This window comes from Lepisma saccharinum, chromosome 2 (genome assembly GCF_977018435.1).
Source record: "Lepisma saccharinum chromosome 2, izLepSacc3.1, whole genome shotgun sequence".
Classification (NCBI taxonomy): domain Eukaryota; kingdom Metazoa; phylum Arthropoda; class Insecta; order Zygentoma; family Lepismatidae; genus Lepisma; species Lepisma saccharinum.
Genome location: NC_139230.1, coordinates 25,429,924 through 25,437,613, shown reverse-complemented (window position 1 = coordinate 25,437,613; position 7,690 = coordinate 25,429,924).

Sequence of the window (7,690 nt, the reverse complement as noted above, 5' to 3'; positions counted from 1 at the left end):
AAAAATTCTTATTCTAGTGGCACAAGCACACTATTGGAGCTTGCATCCTTTCAAACTCTCACACAAAATTGATTCTACTTCCTTCTCTCTCGAAATATTAAGTTTACAATAATCAAGAACAAACTAAAAGAAAAATGCTTGTTGCTCATTGTTTCGATCAGCAAGCATTTTTCTTTCCAGATCCTATAACGAGAAAAACAAAACAACAATAAATACAGCCTGGCTAAAAATGGCAATTGGAACGTAAAAATTTCTTAACTCGCATATGAACGTTGTTGCAATTTCTTTACGCTGCAAAGTGCCACAATGTGATTGATCACTGAATAACGGAGCCAACTGTTGTAGGAAATTGACATTGATAAATCTTTGTGTGTGCTAACAAAAACAAATTAGCATATTTTTTAAGTACAATAAACAAGTTAACTTATTGAAAACATATGGCCGTATGTATTAATACAGTCATACTTGCTCATTTAAAGACTGCTTGAAACTTTTACTTTCTGTTGCGTATGGAAATCTTTCTGGTTCACATTACTTATTTAGACTCAGCTCCAGGAAAGACAATATATGACTCTCCAGGAATTTGAAGTGGGAATAGCATGAGCAATTCCTACAATTTGGTCTTTAAAATGTTTTCATATTTGAATTTTCGCCGACAATGTCATCATTAACTTCCCTGACGTATGGTACACATTAAAAAAAGGTTAAGTAACACTGATAGAAAATTATTTGTTATTTTCATGGTTAAAATAGCAGTTGCTGGAAACCTTCTAACCAATCAATTTGCAGAAATTAGTACCATGCTAAGATAAGGTGTGTAGTACATGTAAATTCTGCCATTGTGTGAGGGCAGCACTGCCAAGTGGCAACAGCTGACTGGCGGGGTAGAGTAATTCATGTCAGACACTTGCTGTACAGAATGTGAGCGGTGCACGATGTTTTGTGTGCAATCCGTGTTTCGAAGTTGGCTGACTGGTGGTAAAGTCGTAGTATTCATGTACTATGTTTGTTTTTTCTTTTGTGAAATAAATCTGTTGTTCAACATATGTGCTTTCTGTGTAGTGTGGTGATAAAATATAAGGCAAAATCAGTCCAAATATATTTCATAGTTATGTATTTGGCATAAAATCTATTCTGGCTACAGTGAATTTTTGTTTCATTAAGTCTACATATACACAGATGGACTAATCATTACTGGACAACCTCAGTTTAAAGTAGAATCTGATATTTGATTCCACGAGATATCAAATTCCCCTCATTACAAAGCAACAGCAAAAAGACAATAGATTTTGTTTAAATCCACTATCCTAAGATTGGCTAGGTAGAATTGGACCCACAGTTAAGAAATGAGATCCTAACCACTGTCAAATACAGGGTGTCTGGCTTAGTCCTTTAACATTACAAAACCTTTAGTTATATTCAACTTCAAATGAAACTTATTGTTTGTATGGGACTGGCAACTGTGGCCATTTGCGAGAATCACCAGTACTTCGAGTTTACATGACGCGCATGCACGTGTAATGCATAAATTCCAAGATGGCGGAGTGGAAGGTTCAGCACAAAGTGTACTGCGTTCTTTCACTGGCAGCAAACAAATCTGTGAAGCTTGTTTAATGTGCTCTTTGGTGTGAATTCAATCTTCAACGTCACGACAATGTTCATTCCTATTTGAGTATTGCTAAGTGGGATAAACAACTAAGAGAAACTGGAAGTGTTGTGTCGGTGCGTGGGAAGTACATGAAGCGGAAGGTATCAGAGGAAAACATTGAAGTGATTTGCACTGCATTCACAAGAAGTCCAAGAAAATCAATAAGACGTGCAAGTTTAAAGCTCAACATTCCTCAGTCTACTATCAATGACGTTGTGCACAAAAGGTTACGTCTATGGGTGTACAAGATCTAGTTAGATCAACGAAATTATCCTGATGATAAACCTAAAAGACAGGCAAAATGTTAACTGAAATTGACAACAACAATGCTTTTCTGATGAAGCTGCATTCCACACGTGTGGCAAATTGCCGTATTTGGAGAAGTGACAATCCTCATGAGTTTCGTAAAATTATGAGAGACTCGCCAAAAGTTAATGTGTGGTGTGGGTTAATGAAAGAGAAGATAATAGGCCCATTCTTCTTTGCTGAAGAAACAGAGAGAATAACGAATTATTTAGACATACTTCAGCATTATGCTGTGCCTAAAATGCCTCCAGAAACCATTTTCCAACAAGACGGAGCCCCGGTACATTTTGCCATCATTGTACGAGAATTTCAGATCTTTCGGATCTTTCCCCCCTAGACTTTTTCGTTTGGGGGTTCATCAAGGACCAAGTCTACAGTATGCCCGTCGAGAACTTGGAAGATCTGCTTAATAGAATTCATCATTCATGTGACCCCTCAAATGCTAGGGAATACCTGGACGGAATTGGAATATCGGTTCGACATCTGCCATGCCACGGGAGGAGGGGGGCTCATACCGAGGTTGTGTGAAGTGCTGCTGCTTGGACAAAACAATGCATGAGTTTTTCTACCAAAATGTAAATTTTGGTAATAAAATTGGGTTTCTCTGCAAAATTATGCTCTTTTGTAATGTTAAAGGTCTAAGCCGGACACCCTTTATAATTAATTCAGGAATCAAATCCATGACCGGATCAAAAAAGTGTGGGGCGTTACCCCCACACCCCCTATACGCCTTCATGGCGTGGTGCTATGCACAGGGGAATACTTTACTTTTTACTTTTTACTTATCAAATCCATGACCCAGTGATTACAATGCAACAACTTTAGCCATGGGGAGCCCTGTACAAGCCAACAGTATTAACTAATATGGTAGTGGTTCCCAACCCCTTTGACTTGCAAAGCCCTGCCTAGAATCAATTTCTATGGTGGAACCCCTTAGGCCTACCATACAAGTTAATGGTGTTTAGAATGATTGATTGATTGAGTTGATGTTTTAAGTCCACTTTATGCACAGTAAGGCTAATCGCGACTGGACCTACAGTTTAAAGTGGGATCCGAACCACTATGTGCCTCCACCAAGAATCGAACCCGGGACCCCTTGATTACAAGGTGAAGATGATACAACTGCGCCAATGGGGAGGCCCTGGTGTTTAGAAGTAATGTTACAGAGTGGAGGAAGAGGGGGTAGATAAACAATTGTGCAATGTCCATGCAATGAAATTATATTTTGAAAACTTTGAAATTTACCATTAGCTGACAGCCAAAAACAAAAAATTCGAGTTAAGAAAGAAGCAAGCCGGACTAGAAATTAGAGACGACACAGGCTATAAATAGGGACATTGAATATTGGAACACTGACAGGAAGGGCTGAAGAAATTGTGGATCTAATGGAGAGAAGAGGGATCAACATCTTTGGGATGAGTGAAACGAAATGGAAAGGAAGAGGAGAAATGAAATTGAGGAAAGACTATAAACTGTACTGGGCAGGAACTGAAGAGGGCAGACGAAGGGGGTTGGATTTGTAGTCAGAAGTGAAATAAGTGAGGAAGTAGAAAGGGTAAATGAAAGAATTATAAAACTAAAAATGAGTGTAAGAGGGAAAGTAATAGAAATAATTCAAGTGTATGCCCCACAAACAAAATGTACAAGGGAGGAGAAAGAGGAATTTGAATAAGACTTGGTAGGAAAGGAATGGAAAATTGTGATGAGTGAATTTAATGCACAAGTGGGAAGAGACAGGAAAGGGTATTATGGAAATTATTGGAGCAGATGGATGGGGACAGAGGAATGAGGAGAGAAGGAGGCTACTGGACTTTTGTAAGAGAAAAGGACTATTAGTAGGTAATAGCTGGTTTAAGAAGAATTAAGCCATAAGTTTACGAGATACAGTTGGAATCATGAACAAAACTCTGTAATAGATTATATATTGGTAAACAAGGAAGTAAAGAAGAAAATGAACAACATTAAAGTAATACCCAGTGAGAACTTAGACAGTGACCACAGGCTACTAGTAGGAGACGTGAGGAGATGGAAAATAAAAGATAGAAGGGAGGAACAAAAGAGAAGGATAAGAGGGTGGAAATTGAAGGATAAGATGATAAAAGAGAAATATCAAGAATTATTATGAACAAAAGTGCCAAGAGATGAACCCAAAGGATTAGAAACAGAATGGACAAGATTTAAAACAGAATTAGTAGAGGCAGCTGAAAAGGTATGTGGAAGGACAAGCAAGAAAAGAAAGAAGAAAGAAACACCATGGTGGAATGAAAGAACTAAAGAGTCAGTGAAAAACAAAAATGATGCATTTAGAAAATGGTTTAAACTTAAATCACAAAATGCACAAAAATAGTATGTAGAAAAGAAGAAAGAGGCAAAAACAGTAGTAAAGGAGGAAAGAAGAAAGTGGATGGAAGAATGGGCCAAAGTGCTAGAAGATGATGAAGATAAAAAAGGTAAAGTGCTCCCCTGTGCTATGCACCACACCATGAAGGCGGGCTCCACACTTTCTTGATTACGGTTGAAGGTGGGGGTGGTTTGATCAGAACTATGCCCCTGGCCGCCTTTACCCTCCAGAGTTTCCTCCAGGTACGCACTTCATACGATGCTGGGTGCGCACCGGAGCTGCTTGAACATGTAGAAAAAATCCTGGTTCTCCCCCACTGGATATCGAACCCAGGTCTCTCGCATGGTAGTCAGATGCCCTAACGACTGAGCTACAATGGCTACTATTCTGGAATCGCTCGAGAGTTAGGCAACACACATAACGTATTGCAGGGAAGCCATTGTCTCAGGATTATTTTTAATGCCGGTGACTGTACGCTGAAAACAATTTGTTTATTACACTACACCAAGATGTAGATGGGAACAAGAAAGTATTGTATGGATTAGTGAGAGAAAGGATAAGAGAAAGAGCAGACAGCTGTAAGCTAAGGGATGAAAGGGAAAATGTTGTAGAAGAGGATGAACAAATAAGGAGAATGTGGAGAAATCATTTCGAGAAATTGCTGAATGTGAAAAAAGGAAATGAACATGAAGTAGTGAAGGACAAAGAAAACCGGAAGGGAAAAGTGAATCTCGCATGAAAAGAAGTGGAGGAAGCTCTGAAGAGAATGATGAGATATAGAGCACCTGGAGTAGATGAAGTGCCAGTGGAAATGATACTGGGAGCAGGAGTGATTGGTGTCCAGTGGCTGCATAGAGTGTTGAAAACAGTCTGGCAAGAGAGAGAAGTGCCAAGAGATTGGACAAAGGGACTAATAGTTCCCATATTCAAGAAGGGTGACAGAATGGAATGTAAAATCTGCAGATGAATAACACTAATGTGCCACTCAGCAAAGGTGTATGAGAAAATATTAGAGAAAAGAATAAGGGAAGTGACAGCTGAACATGAGAGAGGAACAGTATGGATTTAGAAGAGGCAGATCAACAGTAGACCTGATATTCACCATAAGGCAAATGCAGGAAAGGCACTATGAGTATGGATATGATTTGATTATGGAATTCCTAGATATAGAAAAGGCATACGATAGCATGGACAGAACAAAGAGTTGGAAGGCTCTAAGAGAGAAAGGAGTCGAGGAAGAGATAGTGTGCAGAGTGCAGAGCACATACAAGGCCAACCAGAGCTGTGTGAAGACACCAGTGAGAAGAATGAAGTGGTTCAGTTAAAGTAATGGACTAAAACAAGGACGTGTTCTTTCCCCACTGCTCTTCATAATTACAATGGATGCAATTAACAAAGAGGTGGGAAAGAAGATAGGAGAGGAAGTGATGAAGGCCCTGTTGTTCGCTGATGACTTAGTAATATGGAGAAACAGGGAAGAAGAAGTACAGATGGCTTGATAATTGGAATGAGGAAATCAGAAGAGCAGGAATGACATTCAGTGCAGAAAAGAGTGAGGTGCTAATAACAAGAAGAAACAAGAGCCAGAAATGAACCAAGAATAAAGCTGGACACGGAAGAGTTGAGGGTAGTGGAGAGCTTCAAATATCTTAGAAGCATAATTGAGAGAAGTGGAAGAATAGATGACGAAGTAAACAGAAGAGGACAAATGGGTGGTAGACTATATCAAAGTGTTTGAAGATTAATATGGAACAGTGAAGAACCTATGAAATGCAAGAAGGTAATATATAACACATACTATGTACCAATAATTATGTATGGAGCAGAGACTTGGACAATGACAGAGAGAGACAAAAGAAAGATGCAGTCAGTGGAGAGGAAAATTTAAGGAGTATATTGGGGAAGACAAGAAGGGATAGAATAAGGAATGAGGAGATCAACAGACAGTGGGTGTGGTGAAGCTTCAGAACAGGATAGATCAGGCACAGATGAGATGGTTCGGACACATGAAGAGGATGGATGCAGAAAGACTACCAGTAAGAGCTTACAATGCACAAGGAGTGGGAAAAGGCCAAGGGGAGACCAAGATGTTGGTGGAAAGAGCAGATAGCAGAGAGTTTTAGGAGAAGAGGACAACATTGGAATACCATGGAAAGAGAGGAGTGGTGGAAGACCAGGAAAAAATGGAGAGGCTTGACTTCTATGCCGACCCAGTCAGAGGCAGGAAACAGCAAAGGATAATGATCATGATGACTCAATTTATTCTAAACTACCACCAATACACATGATATTGTCAAAACTTGGCCATACATAAAAATTCTTCCAATTTTTTCCAGAAATATGAGAAATTCAACTTGGCAAATATCCATTCAGAATGTAATTTCTAGTTTTCTTATTTTGATTCTACTTTTTGTTTCTTAATCTTTCATTTCATTGAATTATTATTTATTTTCCTGGAGCGGCCGAGGAGCCCTGGCTCCGCGGAGCACAGGTTGGGAACCGCTGCACTACGGTATTGGAGTGACCAATGGCAAATTGGAAATAGTCCACACTTTTATGATAGGGTACACACACAAGGTGTAAGACGAAGGTGACCAGACAATGTGGATTAGCCGGGACTGTCCCTTTTTGTGACAATGACTTATCGACATAGAATTACTGCAAAAATACACCTTCTCTACTATTACTATTAACTATGGCATTGTTTGGTAGAAATTATTTCACATTTCAATGCCAACAATTTTCTTAAAATATTGGAGTTTCTTCTCTGTTTGCCTAGAACTAATGTCCCCACTGAACGAGTGTTTTCATTGTGATTTGTGGACAAGTGACAAGAATGCTGTTTCAGTACAAACTTTGAAACCTATGTTGATTAATAAGGTAAACTTTAATCACACATGTGTGAAATTTTACAAATTGTTGTTTGAAAAGAAGAATGTACTGAAGAAGATCAATTGAAGGGCTCGGATGTAAAACATGATAAGTGACATTTTGATCATTTCTGAGTTCATTAAGAAAAAATGTTATTAGAAGCTATACTGTAGATAAATTGTTTTCATTTTGTGTTTACCAATTTCACAAGGCTTCACTGAGTCCAATGTAAATTGTATGACATGGCAATTTCACTCGAAAATTGAAGAATGGCACATTTTTCTTTGTAACTCAAAAATGACCAAAATGTCACTTACCATGTTTTACACCAGAGCCCTTCAATTCATTAGCAAAATATCAATGAATGGTTTCTAATTCTAAAGGACTGCTTGGTTGGAGTTCAGTGCATATCACCATATTATGTATGTAATTTACACAGTAATACTTTCAAAAATAAGTATTTATGACAAAACAGTTTTTATATTAAAATGTGTACATTTTGCCATCCTGTTTTGTCTTATTTT